Raw genomic sequence first — 24,187 nt, forward strand, 5'->3', positions numbered from 1 at the left:
TAAGGATTTATTCTGATTTTACCAGTGAGCAGCCTTTTATGTACTATTTTGTATCTATCCATCTTCAATTGGTGGTGCACTGAATATAATTTACTACTGCCTGAGAGCAAAAACTTCTGGATAGCCAAAACTATATAGAAAGATGTTTAAACTGTTATAAGAATAGTTACTAGAAATAATACAGCTGGACCTAGCACAAAATCAATGTTTGCTAGAAAAAGTCTTTGGTTGTGTTAAAGATTTTTGAAAGCACATGGAATCTTGGAAATGCATCTAGCTCTCTGCTTCTAGTTCTAAAGTTTAGAAGATGATTTCATCAGACAAAAAATAAATATGGCTTACAAAAATGTGTTAATAATTTGTCTGAAACATGTTTAATAGTCATAAAATCCTCTCATCTCTTCAAAATTGGGTACGTCAGAGCACAGAGTTCATCTGTTTTCAAAGTCAGTCTGGTTTGATATATAGGGTTTCTACAATTATTTCATTTAGTATAGCCTCCCCCAAAGTGAACCTGAAGAAATGATTTTCAATACCATCTACATCAATGTCTTGAAGAGAGGTGATTAGGTCAAGAATCCAAGCAAATTTGGCTAGATATCCTTTGAATGTCATTGAGACATACTTAATCAAACTACTGCTCTGTCTAGAAAGCAACAAAAATTATGTAGTTTTTGAAAAAAGAAGATACACATAGTTCAACAATTTGAATTGGGCAGTATGGTAAGCAGCACCTTAGAATCTAGAATTCCCTTATGTTAAATTCGGCTTTGAAATAGCAATAGAAGATAATTTTGACACAGAAGAGAATGAGAACATTGACAGCATTGTTTATCCACCAAGTGATGCTGAGGCTGTGGTCTGAATAAGTAGAAATATTCCAGCACTGATCTAAATTGGGTAGGTTATGTCAGCAAGATAGAGGTAGTGGTGTGAAGTAGCCTGCAGGCTGGCAGACCAAAGACCATAGATTTCCATCAAAACCAGTAAGAGTAGTTCATTCCCAAGCCATGCCGTTGCTCCCTGGTGGGACAATCTTACTGCTGCTTTCTCCTACCCACTATCTGAATCCTAGAGCAGATCTTGCAGCTGGGTACTTTGCCTATGTATATGTTGATCTCTCTAATGCTATCTAGCTGAGCTATGCCAACATCTTCTGGAATTTATTGGAGAGTCAGGACCTGTTTGGTCCTGGGTTGGGCATGTATTCCCATTCAGAGATTTTTGCTGGCCCAGACCAGGCATCATTAATCAGTAACCCAGTCAGCCACACAGAAGCACTGCAGCAGCTTCATTGCAGTCTCAAGTGCAGGTGTTTCCTGAGTCTTGACTCCTCAGTGCTCTCTCTAAGGATCTGAGTCACTGTTAGAAATGTCTGTCATTGAAAAAGAAGGTAGTCTGAAGTTGCTTTTACAACTTGGAATTTCTGCTGTAATAATCTGGAGGAAATGGGGACCTAATGCCTGTACGGACTGATATCAATCTCTCTCCAAAGGGATTTGTTTAGGGCACAGAGAAAGCTATGCCATGCCTATTTTTTCACATTTCTTGCCCAAACACTAGCCTAGCCGTGTGGCTACACCTGCATTTCTGGGAATCTTATTGATCTCATAACCCAGATCTGGACTGCTCTGCGTCTTATCCTGTCCCTTTGCCAGTTTTAGTGGTCCTAACAAGAAATAAACCATGCGGAGCAGGAGTATGTGAGGTATTCCACAATCCAGAAAGGATTTAGCACTGTTGCTTCTAGCAGCTCCCTGAAATTCTCTTGGAGCTGAGGCCTGCAAACACTAAGATTTGTACAAACATCAATCCAAACCTAAGAGGTCAATTGAAAATGTGCTGCATGTATATAGAAGATCTTTCCTGAGGCTAATGGAAAATATTTCTAAACTAGTAAGAATGATCATAAAACAGCAGCTGTGCAAATTCATTTGCTGCAAAGCAGGTAAAGAAGGGGTAGCTTGGGCCATATGTAAGCCTCAGATAGCTGCTGTAGCCTGGAGTCATCCAGGGCATTTGATACTGTCTCCCACGACATCCTTATAACAAAGCTGAGGAAGTGTGGGATAGACGAGTGGACAGTGAGGTGGGTTGAGAACTGGCTGACTGGCAGAGCGCGGAGGGTCGTCGTTGGTGGTGCAGAGTCTGGCTGGAGACCTGTAACCAGTGGTGTCCCCCAGGGGTCTGTGCTGGGTCCGGTCTCGTTCAACATCTTCATCAATGACCTTGATGAGGGGATAGTGGCCACCCTCAGCAAGTTTGCTGATGATACGAAGTTGGGAGGATTGGCTGACACGCCTGAAGGCTGTGCTGCCATTCAGCGAGACCTGGACAGGCTGGAGAGCTGGGCAGTAAGAAACCGGATGAGGTTCAACACAAGCAAGTGTAGGGTCTTACACCTAGAGAGGAATAATTGCATGCACCAATATAGGCTGGGGGATGAGCTGCTGGAGAGGAGCTCTGCAGAGAGGGACCTGGGCATCCTGGTGGACGACAGGTTGGCCATGAGCCAGCAGTGTGCCCTCGTGGCCAAAAAGGCCAATGGCATTCTGGGGTACATTAAGAAGAGCATGTCCAGCAGGTCGAGGGAGGTGATCCTCCCCCTCTACTCTGCCCTGGTAAGGCCTCATCTGGAGTACTGTGTCCAGTTCTGGGCTCCCCAGTACAAAAAAGACAGGGATCTCTTGGAAAGAGTCCAGCGGAGGGCCACAAAGATGGTGAAGGGCCTGGAGCATCTCCCCTATGAAGAAAGGCTAAGTGAACTGGGTCTGTTTAGCCTTGAGAAAAGAAGACTGAGAAAGGACCTGATCCAGGTTTATAAATATCTGAGGTGTGGCGGCCATAGCAGTGAGGCCAGTCTCTTTTCAGTGGTACGTGGAGACAGGACGAGGGGAAACGGACATAAGCTGCAGCACAGGAAGTTTTGCACGAATGTGCGTAAGAACTTCTTCACGGTGAGGGTGACGGAGCACTGGAACAGGCTGCCCAGGGAGGTTGTGGAGTCTCCTTCTCTGGAGATATTCAAGTCTCGCCTGGACGCCTACCTGTGCGACCTGGTGTAGGGAACCTGCTTTGGCAGGGGGGTTGGTCTCGATGATCTCTAGAGGTCCCTTCCAACCCCTACAATTCTGTGATTCTGTGATTCTGTGAGATGAGAGCAAGGCTTCGTGAAGCTCTCAGCTGTCTCTGGGCCAGCAGCAGAAGGCATAGATCCAGAATGTAACACCGCTTTTGCTGCTTTTTTTTTTTCCTTGTTAAGTGAAAATCTTATTTTATCCACTGAAATAAGAAAAATGCCTGCTAGTTAAACTGTGTAAGCAATTTCAGATGATGGATTTATCCTCCTCTTATCACACTGAATAAAGCTGGTGATTGCTTTCAGCCTAATTCTACTGTGAAATACTGAAAAAATAACTTCCACTGAAAAGAATTGCACTGGTTTGACGCTGCAGTACAGACACACAGTGCAATACAGACCATCTGGATGACATTAAACATTAAGAATCAGCATTTGAATTATGTTGGAAATAAATACAAGACACTACAGCCTTTGAGCAGCTTATAAACCACTCGCAGCAAGAAATATCATGGAACAACTGAATTCTTCAAGCATCCATTTGGTGCAGTCCCAAGTATAGCACACTGCTACAGCACAGCCAGCAGCAGGCATGTAAGGAGTGAGGACCTGAGCCAGAGTGAGCTGGAGTCAATAAGTCTTTCCATTTACTTTAAAGTACTCATAACTCACCTAATGACTCACTGCCACTGTAGTGCTGATCTGGGCCACCTTCTCCACCAAAAAGAGGGTCAAGTTGGCAGCAGGTGTGAAAGGATGCAACTGTTTGTGTGAGTCTGTTCTGCAACTACTGTCCCAAGTTTTATGTGTAGAAATACCAAAGGTATAAAGAAAGAAAGAATAGAAAGTTATGCATTCTTGGCATAGTATATGATTGCCTTATTAATGACACTCAAATGATGTAGATTGGCTTACCTTCTCCAGAGTTCTTGCTCTGGAGGGAGCCTTGTTCACACATCTGGGACATTCCTATCACATAACCACACACCATCCCTCCTACCGTCTACCGAGGGTGAGGCTGCTGTGTTGCTTTTTAACTGAAAATGAGTGACATGGTTAATTCATTATGACTTAAGATTTGCCTTAAGGTAAAATCTATATTACCTTACACTGGGTGACATAGTGACAGCATCTAAGGAACCAACTTTGCTTCGGGAAGAAAATCATTAAATTGTGGGATACAGATTTTGAGAATATTTAGCAATATACATAGAAAAGAATAAAATTAAATGCTTGTCTATACACAGAGGAAAATGCCATACATCCTCCTAGGTACTTTATCAGCTGTGTGATTTCCAGGAGAAATTATCAGAATGACAAAGAATTACTTCTTTGAGACAAGCATTTTCTTTTGCACTTATATTTGGGTCCCAAAATTTCTACAATGACTTCTTCATCTTCTGAGCTTCCACTAAAGGTGCTCCCAATGGCAAGATGCCCAACTCACTACTAGCTGCCAAATCTTTTTTGAGGAGGAATTTTTCAGTAAACTAGTTTTTTTGTAGTATTTTTGGCCCTCAACCCATAGCCTTAATTTGCCCAGTAGAATATCTGGAAGGCTGAAGAGAGTTTGTCAGATAATATAGAAGCTTAAGGGTCATCTCACACAGATTTTTTAGCTTGGTAGCTGCCAAACTTGAGTGCTTCAGGAAGAAAGACAAATACCACACTTATCAGGAGTGTTTTCCTTATCCTTATTCTTTTGCAGCTTAGGAACTTACAGAACAAGAATGTTTCAAATCAGAATGCATATCTGTGCCATCTAGATCTGTATCCAAACCTGAGACTACTGTGTAAGTACAGCTCAGTGATGCTCCTCTCCCAAAAGATGAGGCAACAACTTCACCCTATAATAAATTTAAAGCAACAGTGCATTTCCATGAATGCAAATACATAAAAAAAAAACAAGGGATTCTCTTGGCTACATAGAGCAAGCAAACAATTCCAGCTAGATTAATAAGATCTTTCTGTGATGAGCAGCCTGGTGAGATATGGAACAGTTTTATCCTGCCCCTGGTAATATAGTGCCTGAGCCACCTTCTGTAAAACCACATCAACCATAGAATCATAGAATTGCTCAGGTTGGAAAAGACCTTCAAGATCACCAAATCCAACCTCAACCTAACCATACCACCCTAACAACCCACCACTAAATCCTGTCCCTGAGCACCATATCCCACATGATTCTGGCCCTTCATACACAATGCACACTTGCTGCTACTGGGCAGTTTCTCCAGGATTAAAGGCAAGGTTTCATTTGAAGCAGTTTATGGAAAGAGGCATGAATCTGGAGGCTTTACACTGTTTGACACAGCAGAAATGGCCTCACAGCAGATAGTGTCAGACACTTTGCTGCAGCTCTTCCACCAGAGAAATGGTTTGTGCAGTTCCTCTTATCAGCACCAGGACAAGAACCACCTACCTTCTTAAATCTGAGAAGATAGACAACTTATTTGCTCGTCAAATGCAAAATGCTGGAAAATAAGGTAGAGAATGAGTACAATTTTTAAAAAGCTAAGTTAGAAAATGCTCATGGCTAGCAATGCTGTCTTCAGAGTGGCGCTGAAAAGATAACTTTTCCCAGTAGCCCTCTCCTGCTGGAAAGCTGGCTCAAGAGCTGAAAACAGTGGTTGAGAGAAGTGATTAAACAGAGTATGAAGCCTGCTATCATATTAAACTGAAATCTATCTTATATTCTTGAAGATAAGTATCAAATCTAGTGATTAGCATCTCTACATATACCACAGATTAGCTAGCTGATGGCAGATTAGATACGTGGTGTATATATATTTGTGTTTTCACATTTTACATACGATAAAATAAGCAAGGTTATAACAAACAGACTGTGGTCCAACAAAATAATTCTTAGTATTTTCATTTCATTTTTAAATAAATGAGGTGTGAGTTTCTCACAGAAACAAAAGTGCCCTCAAGATATAGGCACTTCCATGCCATTGACTTGATGGTTCAGAAGACATTCTGGTCTTCTTCTGGAACTATTTCTACATCCACAAATGAATGCTTTGTTCATACAATATTGAGATTTTAGCATTGTGAAATTGACTGCTGCTCATTCTGACACATATGTTACTCTTGTCACTCTGAAAAATTGCTCTGAGGGTTTTTGCAACAATCATATTTTTTTAAACAGAATTTTTGGTCCTTTTGCCTCACAAAAATCTGCACTTAACCACTTTTTAAAGAATACTTTAAAATTAAACTGACTTTAAAGTCAGTGGAAACTGTTAAAATCTTTTAGGAAATCTTCAAGTAATTAGAGATGAAACATAGAATTAGGTAATTAGAAATGAAAACGTATGCAATGTACCAATGTCAAAGCCATTATAAACCAGTGGACAAGAAATCAAGCATGTGCTCTAGTCTTAGCACACAGTTCTCCTTTGGGACCAACAGAATCTGGGACTGCCCGATGTTATTGTGACATATGTCAGTGACTGCTCCTAGCGTACAGTGGATGATGAAGAGTATCTCTCCTAGGCAGATGACTGCAAATCTCAAATCCACCTTTAAAAATAATTGGATGTATGACTCTTTGTCCTTCCACTACCATGGGAAGTGTATTATAGAACTGTCATTGAGAAAGCATATGACATCTACCACTCTCGGAGGAAGACTGTCTCAGTGTTCAACCATTTACTTGAAATCACGTTCAGTAAGGCAAGTTTCATGTAAAACGTGCCAAAGGGATTACAGAATCTAAATCAATCAGCTCAGCTGCAACACAAAGACAGAACACAAAGACACAATGAAAAAGAAAGGCACTTGTCTGCAGAGTGCTTAGATTAGTGTCAAAGATCCCTTTCAACCCCTGATTGGTATGATAAAATGCTGAAATCTTTGTGGCAGCGTCACAGGAGGATACATTCAAGCTTGTGTGTGATGAGGTGTTTGTACCTAGAGCGATGGTCATTCTGGTCCAAATCTCTCCTCCTCTTCCTACTTCCTCCTGCCTCACATACTTATTGTTCATTAGATGAAGCAGAAAAGGCAGAGCTTGAAACCTCCTGTTGTGAAAATGGGAACATGCTTTGGACAGTGTGAGAGTTTGTTCCCTCAGGAAAGTCACAGCCTTTTCCATGATTGGCCAAGACTTCAAATAAACTCTCAGCTTGTTGTGAAATAGAGCTGAGCTGAGGAAAGCTCAGATTCTGGCATACAAATGCTTCATATTAAACCTTTTATTCTGTACATACACATAACTTGCTAATCACGTTTTATGCAAAATGCGTGGACAACTGACATAGCTTGATCTCACTTGAGACTGGAGCTGTTGGCAACCACATACACGGGTTGAAAATATTTTGACGGTTACCTCAAATCATTTCCCAGCTCCGTCCTCGGAGAGGCTGCTGGGACAAAGCATGCTATGCCAGGACACATCCTGCAGGAGGCCACCTCCTCAGAGATCTGTGCTCCTACTGAGTCCTGGGCTCATTTACATCCACCAGACTCCACAGAGTGTCTTTGCAGCTTCATAAAACATGAGACAAATTATCTGGGAGATAGGAAAATGAGATGGTTCACTGATGGGAGAGGACGACAGTGTGCTCTGAAGGAGGCGAAACCCCTGTCTCTGGCTTAGCAGAAGCAGGGTCTCACCAGCTCAAACAAGAATCTTTGCAGGAGCTTTGAGATTAGGCTCTCTTCATCACTTCAGGTCATGCAAATAGTGTACACGGTAACTAAGCCCAGCACAAATATTTCAGCAAAGATAACTCTTTTTACTGCATTTCTCCAAATATGAGATATCATGATTTCCAGCAAAAGTACAGTCATTGGAGTAGTAATTATTTTTGTTGCTCTTAACTTGACCACTGACACCCTACCTTTACCTTTATGTGCGCCAAAACCTGAGGAGGATCCTGGGAGGGAGAGATCTTGGTGGAGCTCCCCTATCTGCTTCATCTTCACACAGGTGACAGCAGAAATGTATGAAGTGCCACGAGCATCAGCTAAATATATATATTGAAAGAACTTCTTTTCTAAATTCATTTTTCCATGGTATACTCCGGTTTAACAAAAACCCAAGAAGAAGTTCAGCATTTAATTAGCCAGCATTATTCACTTGCTGCTTGAAATTATGCTTCAGGGTGCACAGATGATTAGACGATTGCTAATATGTCTGCACCTAAAAAGTCTTTTGAGGCACCAGAAGAACAGAAAAACAAGTAGAAGACAGGAATTCTCACTCTATTAAATAATCATAATAACAACAGAGAAAGAGGATGAAAGGGCTGGAGTACCTTTCCTATGAGAAGAGACTGAGAGAGCTGGGACTCTTCAGCCTGGAGAAGGCTACAAGGAAATCTTATAGCAGCCCTCCAGTACTTGAAGGGGGACTACAGGAATGTTGGGGAAGGACCTTTGATAAGGACAGGTAATGACAAGACAAGGGGAAATGATTTTAAACTGGAAGAGGGTAGTTTTAGACTAGATATTAGGAAGAAATTCCTGTGAGGATGATGAGACACTGGAGCAGGTTGTCCAGTGATTTTGTGGATGCCCCCTCCATGGAGGCATTCAAGGCCAGGCTGGATGGAGCACTGAGCAACTAGAGTGGGGTGTACCTGCCTATAGCAGGGAATTGGAACTAGATGATCTTAGAGGTCTCTTCCAACCCAAACCATTCTATGATTCTATGATTTTAAGAGGTCTTTGGAAGATCAGACTGTTCTCATGCTGAAAACTGAGAGCGTTTTGATGAAAGTATATGTGCACAAGTACTGATGTGTTCAAAGTAAATGACTTACATGGTGCAGTAACAGCGTAGTGTTACAGTTCCCTTTTTATTGCACTTCTGCCATTTGCAGTAACACGCATGAAAATTATTGGCACAGGCTGTCTAGGAGGTGGTGGAGTCACCGTTCCTAAAGGAGTTCAAGTACTGTGTAGAAGTGGCACTGACAGATATGGTTAGTGGGCATGGTGGGAATGGGTTGGTGGTTGAACTGGAGGATCTTAATGGTCTTTCCAATCTTAATGATTCTATGATTCAGATGCCACATGGTTACACAGCTGCTTTAGTATCAAGAAAGATAAGGGTGAAAGACAGAGGTCTTTTTGCACTCTGTTACATGTTAAATTTGAACACTGAAGTCTACACAAGTGGAGAAATTAGGAAGAACTAAGGGAGAACTAAAGAGAGCAAAAAAATAAATATCTTGGAAAAAATATTATGACAGGTTATTGTTGTTCATTATTACAAATTATCACTTCACTCTCTAAGCTAAGAGTTCACTATGAAACCTTTGATATGAATGATAGAAAAAATAAGAACATAGAAGAGTCCTTGGGGATTTTTTTGTTTTAATCTTTTTTTCTTATGCCTTCTTCTCTAGCAAAAAAAAAAAAATCTTCTAATAAAGCATTTGTAGCACCGATATCCACAAGAAACTATGCAACAAGTGCTTGGTTTTGGATGTGCTTTCCATCAATCATGGAACTGATTTCCATCAGTGTAATCCACAGACCTGTCACATTCATGAACCCAGTCACTCTTGATATGACAATGATCTCCAGAGGTCTATTACTTCTTTTCACTCTGACCACCTAAAAGGTAAAGCAAGCTACCTAGACATTATAGCAACATGCAAGGACAGAGAACTACGTGCAGGTTGACTTCACAGATAAAAAAAAACAGCTGATAACAGACAATATTACAACTGGCTGTAGTTAACCTTTGATTGGGATCCAACAACAGAATGTGCGTGCTAAATATGTTATTTCAAAACAAGCACATAATCCCACCTTGTTTATGCAACAAGTTTAATGTAAAACACTAATCTTCAATCTGACATGATCATGTTCACATTATACAGCTGCTGTGCAGTCAGTACCATTTGACATTGAACCTCAAATAGGATTCCTATGACCTTGTCTTTACTTTACCCTTAATGAAGCCAGGCCTTTACATTTGCAAAGACACCAAATAAATAAATAAATAAAAAGTGATTATTTACTCACACTTGTATTTAAGCTGCCCTTTTTAATTAGGTCATAGTGTGTGCTTTGTTGTGCTTTTGCCCAGTCCAAGAGAAAACCCAGGAGCAGCTTTCCCCAGCTATCATCACCTATGACTGATCCCTTCTTGCTGCACCTCCCCATGATGTAATTTTGATTTACCAGCTTATATTCACAACAGGCAGAGAGCCTGTTATCTTTTTTTTATCTTCATCTAAATTTACTGATAATTCCTTCACACCTTTATCCCTATCTTCCACCCTATATAAGGATTTCAGACAGATTAAATGAACAGGATTTCTATGTGAAAAATGAAACAGGGAGCCAAGTTTGTTTCAGGCAGTGCTTCCATACAAGATACTGCTAGAAGTACAAAATAGGTTTGAAAAATTGCTCTGCAGTAACTAAAATGGGGTCTGTATCTCACAGCATCAGAAGTGGCAGCTGCAGCAGCTGACCAGGAGGACCATGTATGATAAAGTAAGAACTCATCTGAAGTACACACAATGGAGAAGATGAGGCACTGAGGTTCAAGGCAGGTAGAGGTTGCTAAGTCAATAGGTTCATGCAAAAAACAAGGAGTGAGAGGGATTTTGTGGCATGAATGGAGGAACTGGGCAGGAAGGGAAAGGAGCTGAAGGCTGAGAAGCAGAGCTAAGCCAGAGCCTCCAAGAGTTAATATACATGGAGTTACCATACAGCCAGGAGAGAGCCTAAGAGATTCTGAATGTGGTAGAAACACCCCACAAAAACAGCCAACTATATTTCACAGTGTCTTTTTCAACAATTTAATAGCCCTTTCTTAGAGACTGATGAACAGGAACCATTTACTACTGTGACACATGTGGCTAACTGCTTTAAAAGCGTGTCACATAGATGCTCCAGTATGTATTCACAGCCCATAATTGTGACTTCTTTGCAGAACATAAGCTGGCCTGACAGAACGGGATAATGGGCACGACAACCTGCAGTGCAGATACCTGAGCTAGGGAGTTGTTTCTATCAGTATTCCTTCTTCAAACGTTTAATAAGAAGGAGCTTCCAGTCCACGTATTTCCAGAGGTTATGGAGGCAGCAAGTTACTCCTCACCCTAAGTCACACAATTGAGACTTTCAGGCTGCTGCTTCAGTTCTCTGCACTCATCAGCATGACTAGCAGCACCAACCCTCGCAACCTGGTCACCGGCCTTGCTGATGAAGCTAAAATCACCAAGAATTGAGAACGCAACAGCAAATATACAGGGAGCAAGCAGCTGCCCAATGACAACAGGCATTCATTTTTTCCCAACCCTTTAGACTTACGTCATGCAGCCCAAATGGCTAAAGCCTTTTACCCTAAAAAATAAAATAAATCAGCTTTGCACATATTGAATATAGCACAAGCAGCCCTGTTAGCTCAGGCTGGCTCATACTGACTTGGCTACAGCCTTTTATCAGTGCGAAATTACACCTGCGCTGGAAGAGATGAGTCACTGAGGAAGACAAGGCCCACAGAACGGGGCCACCAATAACAAGAGCAGATCTGGAAGCGATGTCGCCCTTGCATTTCAGACCACTGAATCTGCATACAATTAGATGCAGCACACAGATAGTGAAGCAGAGGACTCTCAGTACTGCTTTGGCACAGCTCTGAGGCCTGCAGTACTCACCAGAGAAGCACACACCTCTTCTGTGCTCCCCCTAAGCAACAAGCTCAAAAAGCAATCTCCTCCAATCTGAAATAGGTGATCTCACAAAATGGAGGAGTTTGGTTTGTTTTTCAGTTTGTTTAAATAAAACAGTCGTTTGTGAAAGATTTCCCTACGAACGCAGGGAACAGTCCATCCGCGCTGTTAGCTGTGTCTCAGCTCTCAGCAAGGCGATGGTGCCCTCAGGTGGATGCAAAGCGCTCAGAAACTCGCCGCAGTGCCCGCAGGTCACATCATTTCAAAACGAATCCCTCCTTTTTAAGTCAAAACTGGCACAGTGGACCCAGTTGAGCTCACTGCTCAGAGCCCACAGGGCAAGTAACACTGCTATTATAGAGTGATGGGCAATGTAGAACTAAAATCAGCTAAGCATAGCTGTTTCCTCTGCTAAATACTGCATGGTAGGGCTCTGCTAAAACCATGCGGTGTGGATGTCATTCATGCCTGTGCTCAGCTGCCTGCCCATCGTGGCCTTGTCTTGGGCAGCCCCAGCCCATCCTGATGCCCAGGGCTCTCTCTCCACAGGGGTAGGGTTGGCATTAGGCCTCTCTGCATTTCACAGAGTTCCCACTGGCCTGTTCCTCCAGCTTGCATTGGAAAGGCAGCCCTACCTTTAAGACCTCATCATCTCCAGCTTAACAAGAGTGCATTGCATGGCCTCCTCCCGACAACTGATAAAGATGTTGGACGCACCCCAACACTTGGAGGCAAGCAAACAGCAGAGAACTGCAGGAGTCTCTGAAGTACAACTTAGCAGCCCCTGCCCCTTGAGCCAGTCAGCCAACCTGTGCTTCACCCATCTGGATGTCCATACAGTCCCTAGTATCCGGATTTGGATTTTGGATAGCAATGCCAAAAGTCTTGCTAAAACTGAGGTAGATGTTCTTCCCTTGTTCCCAGATTCAGTCATTTCCTCATAGAAGGCAATCACGTTGGTCTAGCATGATTTAATCTGCTGAGCAGCTTTGGAGAGAGTTGGTAACACAAGACCAGAACTACAACAAGTTGTATTTATTAGAAGGAGAGTTCCTAGTTACACAGAGAAGCGTTGGTAAGTAGGAATCAAAACTACAGCCATCTGGCACAGCAGGAAGAAATATAGCATTCCTTACAAGAGCAAACTAAGTTCAAAAATGGATTCTTAATTTAGCTGTCAAAATCATCTATTTCAGAGTATTTTTCTGTGAAAGCTTCCAATGCACTGATACAAATATTAGTAAAGATGGAGGGGAAATCAAAGCAGTTAAAGAACTTCATTAAAATAAATGTGAGGCCTTAGAAAGAGTACATAGACATTGTACTCTTACAACACCTGCATATAGTTCAGTACTCGGGAAGAAAAACTGTAGTACTGACCACCTGGGAGCAACATTTCTTTTTACTAAATTGCCCCCAAATCTGTAAAAGCAGAAGTCATTTGGAGTTCCTTTCAGGGAAGGACAGAAGAGTTACAAGATTTTCTTTGAGAAATGGCAAGTGATCGAAGACTAAAATAAAACAGCAGGCAAAAAAAAAATGCTGTAAGTTTTTGATTTTTAAAATCTGAAAGAGCATGAACTGCAGCCATAAAAAGAATGAAAACTTTCCATAATGGCAAGAATTTTTCAAAACCAAATAGTTCTCATCTAAAAGGTAAGACTGATTTTGCAAAGACTATTAAAAGAAATAGGATGTTCTGTCATACAAAAAAAGACAACTGAGGAAAAAAATACAGATCACTAAACTTACGTGTAACTTCATGTAAGAAGTTCCAAAAAGCTGATTCTTTGTCTCAGTTTTCAGTGAGGGCTATGATGTCTTCAAGGAGCAGAAACAGGATGGTTGCTGACATCGAGCATAGCATTGCACAACTCCATCCCTTTGGACTCATGGAGCTTCGCATGCAATCAAGGGAAGCTGCTGATCATTGTCTCCACAGCATCACTGCGCACTGGTCCCAGGGCATTCTTTCCTTGGCATCCAGTGTTGGTCAGAGACAAGATATTAGGCTACATGGACCTTGATTCTGACCTCACATCTGCTCTTTCGTAGTTGTGAAAGGGTTGACAGATGAGGCCATCTCATTTTGAGGTGAAAGTAACATGTGAAAAGTATGCCCAGATTTAGAAGAAAAATATGTAATGACAGAGATGCACGTGGAAAGTGATGCAAAATACAGCTCGGGTATATTTAAATCAGCGCATCCCAAATAATTCCTTTCCTCTTGACAACCAGGAGATCAGGATAAATCACACATATATTGACAAACATCCACTTGCACAACAGCCTCTTTCAGGTTGAAATGGGAAAAGGTGAGGGCAAGCTACATGAGCCACTAAGACAGATCACAACATATAGCATTAACAGTGATCTCACTGAGAAGACTCAGAAGTGTGAGTAGCTCTGTGCAAAGAAAGCCCAAGTCCAGCGTGAAGGATCACAGCTAATATTTTCCTTAGTGACAGAAACAGCATTCTAAGGAAATTTACTGCTAACCTTTGCTTTACATCAGCCTCAGTTTAAGAGCAGTAATTCACATCCAGGTGGTAATCTTCTCAGATGTAAATGAGTTGCAGTAAACCCCACAGTAAAAAGAGCAGGTCAAGCACCCAGAACCAAAGCCAAGGATTTCAACTGTGTGCTGGGAGCTTAGTAGTAAATGTGAAGAAAAAGAATTTTCTATCAGACATTTTTGATTGGTCATCAGTGACAATTGCTTAAGGCAACAAAAGCAAGTGGTCCCGGGATCGTGCTCAGAAAAACATTCTCTGAAAGTACCAAATAATAATAACATTTTCTTCTGAATGGTATCTGGTATGACCTCTGAAATACAGTTCCATTTTTCATTCAGTGGCTATCCAGGATGTGCAAAAGGGCCAAGGCACGTTGCTGGGCACGTTAGGAAAACCCTCTATGAAGAGCATGACTCATGTGGCCAGGCAGGTAAAAGACTGGGAAAAAGCAGGCAAGGAGCAGGTTACATCTCACCTTGGAACAAGCCTCATGGAAGCAGAAACGCAGAACTTTCCTGTTCATTTCATTTCTCTTCTCTTCTTTTAAAAATAGGAGTAATCCACAGCAGAATATCTAGTGATTGGCAATCTTGCCCATGTTAGAGGATTTGAACTAGATGATCTTTGAGGTCCCAACCCAATCCATTTCATGATTATACATTTTTTTCTGCAGAGCTAGCCCTGTGTTAATACATTCCTTTTGTACATGCTTGGCCCATCTTGAGGGAAGGAGATTTCTTGATTGGGCTACGATGCTCTAGAAGATACTAAAGATGAAAAGTCAACCTGTGTCACACTTCATCTCAACACAAACTTCAAGCTATGATTCTAAGTACAAAATTGGGAGAAAGAGATGATATTTTGGTTAAGTAAAATGAACAAGACCGAACTCTAGTTTACTGCAAGAAGATAAAAGATGAATAAGCTGTTATAGAAAGTGTGTTTGGATGTACTCCCTTTGGATACTCAACTTGAACGTTAGCAGCATTTATGGATTAAGCTTGCAGACTCTTATCCTGGTGGGGGATTTCAACCACACAGATACCTGCTGGGGCAAGCTGCAAGCAGTTCAGGAGACTCCTGGAGTCCAAGGATTACAAATTTCTGGTTGAGATATTGGACAGACCCACTGGAGGTGAAGTGTTGCTGGATCTGGTGCTCTCCAATTTGAAGCAGATTGTTAAAAATTGTTAACAGTGGGCTGCTGCGACCATGCCCTGGGACAATGCCCATGCCCTGGTTGAGTTCGTGATCTCAAGGAGCATGGGCCTTGCAAAGAGTGGAGTCAGGACCCTGAACTTCAGGAGCAAACTTCTGGCTGTTTAAATAATTGTTGGAAGAGATCCCCTGAGAAACTTTCCTTAGAGTCAAAGGAATGGAACAGAGCTGGCAGCACTTTAAGAATGTATTTCTAAAAGCACAAGAGCTCTCCATCACCCAGAATAAGAAATCATGCAGAGGAGGCAGGAAACCAGCATGGCTAAGCAAGAACCTGCTGGTCAGACCAAGAGAAAAAAGGGAAAGTATAAGCAGTAGAAGCAGAGATGTGTGGCCTGGGAAGAATATAGAGATGTCAGGTGTGCAGAGATGGGATCGTGAAAGACAAGGTGCAGATGGAATTGAATCTGGCAAGGAATGCAAAAAAAAACAAGGGTTTCTTTAGATAACACTGGGCAGAAGACACAGGCAAAGGAGAATGTACCCCTCTGACAAATGAAAAGGGAGAGTTCGCTCCCTCTGATATGGAGAAGGTTGAGGTTCTTAGCAAGGAAGACCCAGGCAAAAACCTTGTGAGTCAGGCTTCTTACACCTCCTGGTGTCCCTGAACTTCCAAGCAAGGGTCTGGGCAGCAAAAACCCTCCCAGTGTAAATGCAAAACAAGTCTGAAATCACCTCATGAGGCTGAATGTGTACATGCCTATGGGGCTGGACAACATACACCCCAACTGGCAGATAAATGGTTGCCAAGCTGCTCTCCTCCATCATATTTGAAAAATCATAGCTGTTAGTTCCCAAGGACTAGAAAAAGGGAAACATCATTCCCATATTCAAGAAAGGGAGAAAAGAAGACAGGGAACTACAGGCTTGCCAGCCTCACCTCTGTGCCCAGGAAGATGATGGAGGGGATCCTCCTGGAAAAAATGGTAAGGCACACGTGAGACGAAGAGGCAATCCGAGACAGCCAGCACAGCTTCACCAAGGAAAGATCATGCCTGACTGATCTGGTGGCCATCTGTGATGGAACAGTGCCAGCTACCTGGACTTACACAAGGCCTTCAGCATGGTCCCACACCACATCCTTATCTCTAAACTAGAAAGATATGGATTAGAAGGTTGGACTACTTGATGGATAAGGAATTGGCTGGAAGATCGTAGCCAGAGGGTTGTTCTCACTGGCTCTATATCTAGATGAAGGCTGGTCATGAGTGATATCTGTCTTGGGAACAATGCTCTTTAACATATTTATCCATGACATTGGCAGTAGAATTGAATGTACCCTCAGCAAGTTTGCTGATGGCATCAAGCTGACCAGCACAGTTGATACAACAGAAGGAAGGGATGCCGTAAAGAGGGGTTTAGGTACGCTCAGGAAGTGGGCACACAAGAATCTAATGAGGTTTAACAAGATCAAGTGCTAGGTATTGCACGTAGGTTGAGGCAATCCCACATATGAGTACGGAATGAGAGAACTCATTGAGAGGCCCTGCAGAGAAGGACTTCAGGGGCCGTGATGGATGAAAAAGCTGGTCATGAGCCAGCAGTGTGCTCTAGCAGCCTGGAAGGGCAACAGTATCCTGGGCTGCAACCAAAACTGGCCAGCAGGGAGAGGGAGGGAATTGTTCCCTTCTACCCTGCCCTTGTGAGACCCCCATCTGGAGTACTGTGTCCAGGCCTCCCAGAATCTGAAGGGAACTTACAAATAGGACGGGTATTGACTTTTTACATGGCTTGATAGTGATTGAAGGGGAATGACTTTGAACCAAAAAAAGTGAGATTTAGTTTCAATGTTTGGAAGAAATTCTTTATTCACAGGATGGAGGAGCTGGAACAGTTTGTCTAGAGAAGCTGTAGACTATCCCATCCCTGGAAATATTCAGGGCTGGGTTATATGGGACCCTGGGCAGCTTCATAGGACGACCTATTTAAGGTTCCCTCTAAGCTAAGCAATTCTATAGTTCTATGAACTGGTATTTCCCCCATGAAACCATCACTGGAAAGCTTTCAGTTATTGCCATACAACTGGGAATAAGAACATCCATATAACAAGTCATGAGGCAATGGGCTGTGGGAAGGATGAGCATGGGGGATCTGTGAAAGGCCGGCCCAGTTAAACAGGTTTTGCAGGACTGTTGGGAGACCTGCCCATGCATGATGACAAACTGTGTGCCAAACTAGTTAATGGAACACAGCCAGGTGTAGTGACCAAAGCTGTTGGCAGGAGCTGCTGCCAGCCTACAAAAAGGGTATGTGCAAAACATTATCTGGTGCCCTCTACAGCAGCATGTAATTACAAAATGAGCTGGGAAAGTTACAGTGTATTCACAGGACCTGAAGTTGAACTTCTATTCACCAGATCAAACCTGTAACCTCCTATATAATTCAAGTGCTACACTTGATTTCCTGCAGCCTTGCTCTAATCTTGCATCAGAGCTAAGATCTTCACCCTGTTCCTAGCTTCCAGGTGCCCTACTGGAGGTATAGTGGATGATCTCAGCAGAGAAGTTACAAAACTGGCATAATTACTTGAGGTACTGACTCAGAAGTCGAAGGTGGGATGTGAGATAACAGTGAGATACAGACGATGTTGCTGGTATACAGGATGCCTGCTATAACATGATTGCTTTTCAGATGATACTAATGCATCTTAATCAAACATTTGAATGCCGCTTACGAAAATTATCATGTTGACAGGCACGGAGATTGAAATCAAGTATCTAGTACCCAAAACACCCCAACCACAGGGCTGCTGTTAAGTAGCTTAAATGTTGCTGAAACGGATCAAAGCAAGAGTCCATACTGTCCAATATCCTCCTTCCAAAAGCGAAACCTTACAAGGTAAGAGATTCCATCTCTGGCAAAACATTCCAAGTGCTTGGGATCAGAGGTTTAAAGGGAAATCCCAAGCCAGAGGTTGCAAGCATACCATTTGCACTCAGTGCCAAGGATCATCCTAACTTCCTTCAACATGCCTAATCTTTTTGAACCTACTTAAACTTTTCAGCTTCCACAATAGCCTTATTTTAAATGTAATTATATTTTACATGCACAACACTTCATCTTCAACTGCTTAAAAATTCTAGCTGATCAAATGACTCCCAGTACATCTTAATCCTACACAATGCTGACCTTTCTCCTCCACCATCTTGTCAACAATCAGTCTATTAAACCCTTAAGATCACTTGTGTATGTGGATTACCACAGCTCCTTTGACCCACTTTATTGCCATCTTCTTTAGGTGAGAAAGACCAACTACTTAACTGATACTTTTCTCATCCCTGTATCTCTGTTGGATGGGGCTTTGAGCAACCTAATATATTGGAGGTGCCCCAGTGGAGCCAGACATTCTCTGGAAGTCTCCTCAAATCCAATCCATTTTGTGATCCTTGAGCAGATCTTCATTGAGAGAATCACAGAATTCCTCAGGTTGGAAAAGACCTTAAAGATCGTCAAGTCCAACCATGACCTAACCATACTACCCAAACTCTAACAACCCTCTGCTAAATCATGTCCCTGAGCACCACATCCAAACGGTTTTTAAGCACATCCAAGGATGGTGACTCAACCACCTCCCTGGGGACCCTATCCCAGTGCTTAACAACCCTTTCTGTAAAGAAGTGTTTCCTGATATCCAACCTAAACCTACCCTGGCACAACTTGAGGCCATTTCTCCTCGTTCTGTCATCTGTCATCAGCGAGAAGAGACCAACCCCGCTCTTGCGCCTTTCAAATACTGGAAGAGAGCAGTAAGGTCGCCCTTCAGGCTTCTTTTGATATATGTGCTTATTTTCAAGACATTGAAGGACCCCTGGTGTTAGCAGTTTTTGGAAAATCCAAATACACTGTATATAAACACCACATACTCAGGCTCAGGATAAAGAACTAAGATTTTTTTCCTCTATGCAAAGGGTTTAGTCAGTATTCATATATTTGCACCCTGAATCTGCTCTTAGTGCGATTTTCTCCCCTCAATATTTTTATTACGGAAATTTTACTCAGCATTCTAATTCTCTAGCTCCACATTTCTGAAGGCCTCCCATCTCTAGTTATAGGGTTTAAACTCACATAGTACATACATAGTACACCTTCTATTACAGCTACTACTAACTCCTTTAGAACTCTTTTGGTTAACACCACCTGGAATTGGAGATGTTAGTGCCTGAAAAAGCTACTTCTGACATTGAATTCAAGTAATTCCTTGAAGCTTTCTCTAACAGTGAAAGGTTCTGACATGAAATCTTGTGAGTCTTTCTGTGCTGAATACTGAAACAGATAACCTACTTTTCTGTAGATCTTCTCTTCCTGAAAAAGATAAACAGCATAAGCAGCAACAGGGGCTTCCCAAAAAAAAAAAAAAAATCAAAGCAACATGAGGTGTTCCCAGTGAAGCAGTTGATTCCCCAAGTTTGTCAGTGTTTAAGAGGCATTCACATAATGTCCTCAGAAATACGCTTTAACTTTCGGTTAGTCCTGAAGTGGTCAGGAAGTTGGCCAGGACTTCGTAGATCCCTTCCATTGAACTACTCCAATGTGCCAAAAGGCAAGGTTTCTTTGAATCTTCATCTGCTCTCCATAAAACTATTCTTTGTTAATATTTGCACTTTGCATTGCTCAACATGCATCACTGCAGTTAGGAAACACCTTCACCTTTGCAGTGATAAGCCTCTGCTAAGAACACCAAAGTCAGATCAGAAGAGATTTAGGCAGACATTCACTTTTTGGTTAGGTAACCAAGTTCATCTCCAGTTTAAAAACTCTAGCTCTGTATTAGTGAGGTACCTTTATCCTTAAAAACTCACTGACACATGCCGGTGAGCACCACCAACTCAACAAAAGGGAGCATCTGACTGCCTCTTACACAAACTACTGGGCAGGTGGAAACTGCCATCCCAGCAACCAGGTTCCTTAAATGCCCAGGCTACTGGCTATGTCCAAATCACATAAAGCAGAGGCAGCCTTGGAAATTTTGCCTTATAGCACAGTAGCTAGCATGTTCATCAGCGAAGTGAAACACATGGGTTGCAGGCTTTCCCTTCCTCTGCCTGAGGGGTAGATGTTGGTCACTGCTCCCTGCTGAATGGCTCTGGAGTCCTTCCATGACATGGCATTGCCCAGCACTCTTCATCCACCAACAACATGGGACATGTTTGCAATCTGCCACATTGAACTGTGCTTGCAGAAATCAGAGACCTGTTATATGAACATCTAAACACCACAGACAACAAGCTCTATCCCCTCTTAAGAATAATTTGGAGCACATTGCCACTCTACTATAGCAGCATTAACAGCCCTCTCCTTCCCACATAACAAATTAAGTACAACAAGCTTTGTACAGAAGTTGTGGTAAGAAACAATTCTGTCAAACTGTAAGCAGACAAAAAAAAGCATGTAAAGAGCAAATTTTCTAACAAGTAATTTATACAAAACCACATAGGAAGTATTAATGCTAAGAATCCAAATTATATTTCCATATACATACTTGTTACTTAATTGTATTTTTAATTGTTTAACAACTACATAAAAAGGAAGAAACAGCCTGAGATAGATAGAGCAGGTCTTCAGTTTACTTGCACTTACCACATAACAAGCACGTCGTTATGTGAGTACCAAGACAAGCCAGAGATATTTACAATATAGTTAGAGTTGAGAGAAATCGGCTGTTTAAATATTGACTTTCTCCTTGTGTTTATTAAGGGTTCAAAATGGTGGCACCACTATTCCTCCTTAAATTCATCATCTCTTTCATTGCAAAAGCTGCCTGGATTTTAGCAATTCATCTGATTAGAGCTGGCGTCTTGGAATTACATCATTGTTTAGCTGCAATTTCACCTGCTAAGGCAAGGAATTGAGGTGAGGAGTCAGATTTTTATCTTGGGTTTCATTGCAGCAACTCCCATGAAAAATATATGGATAGGCTGTATCAAGACTTCTGTTCCAATACAGGTCTACAGTTCTATATCCTACAGTCACACTACAGTGCCTCCTTCACTCTTTATATCTCTTAGCTTGCAAGATTTCTCTTAATTACTTTATGTGGAACAAATGAACAAAGGGCATACTTGGAAAGCTTACTGACACAGACAAGGCTTTGTGAACTTGGCAAGTGGGAACAAATAATTGAGCTTAGAAGATATACATGCGTTTAGAAAGAAGAAAATACTTGTGTTAACTACGTGTATTTAGCTGAAATAGGATCTCCTAGCCACAAAAGTAACAATGATAAAAATATGCTAAAACAGTTTTTTTTTTTTTATCCTTGCTGCTGAGAACCCAAGAAAACTGATGGAACAGTAGAGACAACAGGAACAAAAGAGCAGTTAGTTTTCAGCACTTAGTGTATCACCAGCAACATCATTGGCATCTGTAAGGATTAACCTTTCATCCTTGTTGACATTTCCAGGAATAAGACAGGCTTCAGAGATGGACCGTAATTCAAGTTTACATCAATTGTTCAACTTGTAATTTGATACTAAATGCTGCTCACAAAATTTGTCATTATTTAGGATGAAAATATCAGGTACTTAAAGAAAGACCAGAAACCCATAAGAGGGACCACAATCTAGTGATCATTTGACCACTTACCTTCAGGTTAAAACACAACCCTCTATGCACACTCTACCGCTTGGAATTTAATATTCTCTTCCTTCACATCTCCTTGTTCAGCAGCACAAATAGATAATGCCTTTCAAAAGCCAGGGACGGAAAGAGGAGCCTGAGCCCACTGAGCCACTGGGATAGATGCATCTCTCATTCCTTGGAGAAACGTTCTGAGAGCCGTTACGCAAGAGAACAGCCCCTTTTTCTTCTCATGTCTTAGAAGGATTCCATTTTGTACATTGACACACCAAGAAAATCAGAGCCTTCAGAACTTACACATTAATCCATTTAGCCTTTGGATTACAACTATGCTTACAGAGAAGCCAGCTCAGCTGCTCAGGCAGAACAATGCTATGCTAATCCATAAACATGGAAAGTATCTTTCTGTAGTTATGTATTTGTTAGTGTTACCTGCTGACTAAAGGCATATTGGATCACAGCATTAGATTCAGAAGAAATTAAAACTATTCAAATTCATTTTTTGCAAGAATTACAAAAAGGATCTTAATGAAATATTCTCATTTACCTTTTTACTCTTCATGTAGTTACAGTACATCAGTAAAGCTGATATAGCATTACACTATACATATGTATCCAAGGATGGTGATTGCAAACAGGCATACCATAATCTGGTTCAGAAAACCATCTTCTCCCCCTACTTTACATATGCACAATGTCCTGCAACTGTGGACTTGAATGTAGTTGATAGTAATGCAGGATGGGCATTTTATAATCTTGAGGAAGCTCCAGGCAGCAACCTCTGTTAACCAATATAAAGAACATACTTTTTGCCTTTTAAAAATTACTCGTGCATAGCCATTCTGTAATTCACATGCTGAGATCCCAAAAGAACCTGAAAAGGGGAGCAGATGGTTGTTAAAAAGAAAACACATCCAGCACAATAGGAACACACTGAGGAGCAGTAAGAGACAACTGTCAGGCAGGAAAGGAATATAAATAAGGAATATAAGTTATTCAAACTTTAAATAAAAAGCATGACTAACAACCTACTGCATCTCATTAGCCCCAGTTGTCTTTCCATAATCTCTCGTGGTGTGTTTTTTTCAATAGTGACTGCATGAGAGAAAGGATTGCAAAAGCATGTACTCTGCGAGAAAAAAAATAATGGCACACCTCCTCTGCATATTCAATATTAAGCAACAGATAAGCAAAACATTGGAAGTTTTAACATTTGTAACAGTTGAATAGTTATGCAGAAGTAGTAGTGCAGAAGTGCAAATAAGTAGCTAGGAGACATTTCAATTGCTCTTCACACAGAAGGAATATTCTAAAGAGTAAAAGTTTTCTCCACAAGTTTTCTTCTTAAGCAATATTTCCCCTCTCCAGATAAAGCCAGAGAGAATGTTTCAGTTCACATGCTCTAAATAGTTTCCTAAACTGCCTACAGTATGAAAGGTACAGAACGTTAACTCATTTTTCTTTGGTAGCTTCAATCTTGGCAACAAGTTTTTACGTAAGAGACAAGCAGGGTACAATTAGCATATACACTTATTGTGCTATAGTACAGGAGTATGAATGTTTGTAATACACTAAATCAGAAATAACAGGCTCATTGGAGGAAACAAGCCAATAATCCAGAGAATACCTACTAAGTTAAAAAAGAGCAGATGTTGAACAGCCACAGGAATACCACGCACCAGAATAGTAAGTGCTCTTTCTACAAGCACTTGGTACTGTCACAGCAGGATGGTCTTAACTGGCATAGGAAGATGGTAAAGACTTGGTCTTAAAATAGACTTGAAACAGAGGTGTGAAAATTACATAAATCCCATTCTTCAAAAGATTTCCTCCTTATTACTAAGTTATTTGAAGGATTGTTTTGCTGCCACTCACGTTTTTATTCCTCTAAATCTTGAGTCACAGAAGCGAAAGCCTCAGAAAACAACTGGAATGTATCAGTGAAACCTAATGCTCCAAAAATCAAAATGCAAACAAGTTCTGTGAGACCAGGTAATCTGGAGAAAAACGCTCAGAATAGGAGTTGGTAAATGTTTACATGTATGTTTACAGTGAAAGACAATTCCTCCTCAAGTGGGGCCTTTTTCACAGCATTTTACCAAGCTTTTTTGTTCCTGGTGAGTTATCCAAAATTAAGCACAGAATACAAAAGC

General features: G+C 41.5%; 1 pseudogene; it reads right to left on the reverse strand.

Annotated features, from left to right (window-relative positions):
- Nucleotides 1–447: 447 nt before the first annotated feature.
- Nucleotides 448–18,603, reverse strand: LOC146545048 (nuclear receptor subfamily 0 group B member 1-like; annotated as a pseudogene).
- Nucleotides 18,604–24,187: the final 5,584 nt, after the last annotated feature.

The sequence above is a fragment of the Meleagris gallopavo genome, chromosome 2 (genome assembly GCF_905368555.1).
Source record: "Meleagris gallopavo chromosome 2, MGAL_WU_HG_1.1, whole genome shotgun sequence".
NCBI lineage: Eukaryota > Metazoa > Chordata > Aves > Galliformes > Phasianidae > Meleagris > Meleagris gallopavo.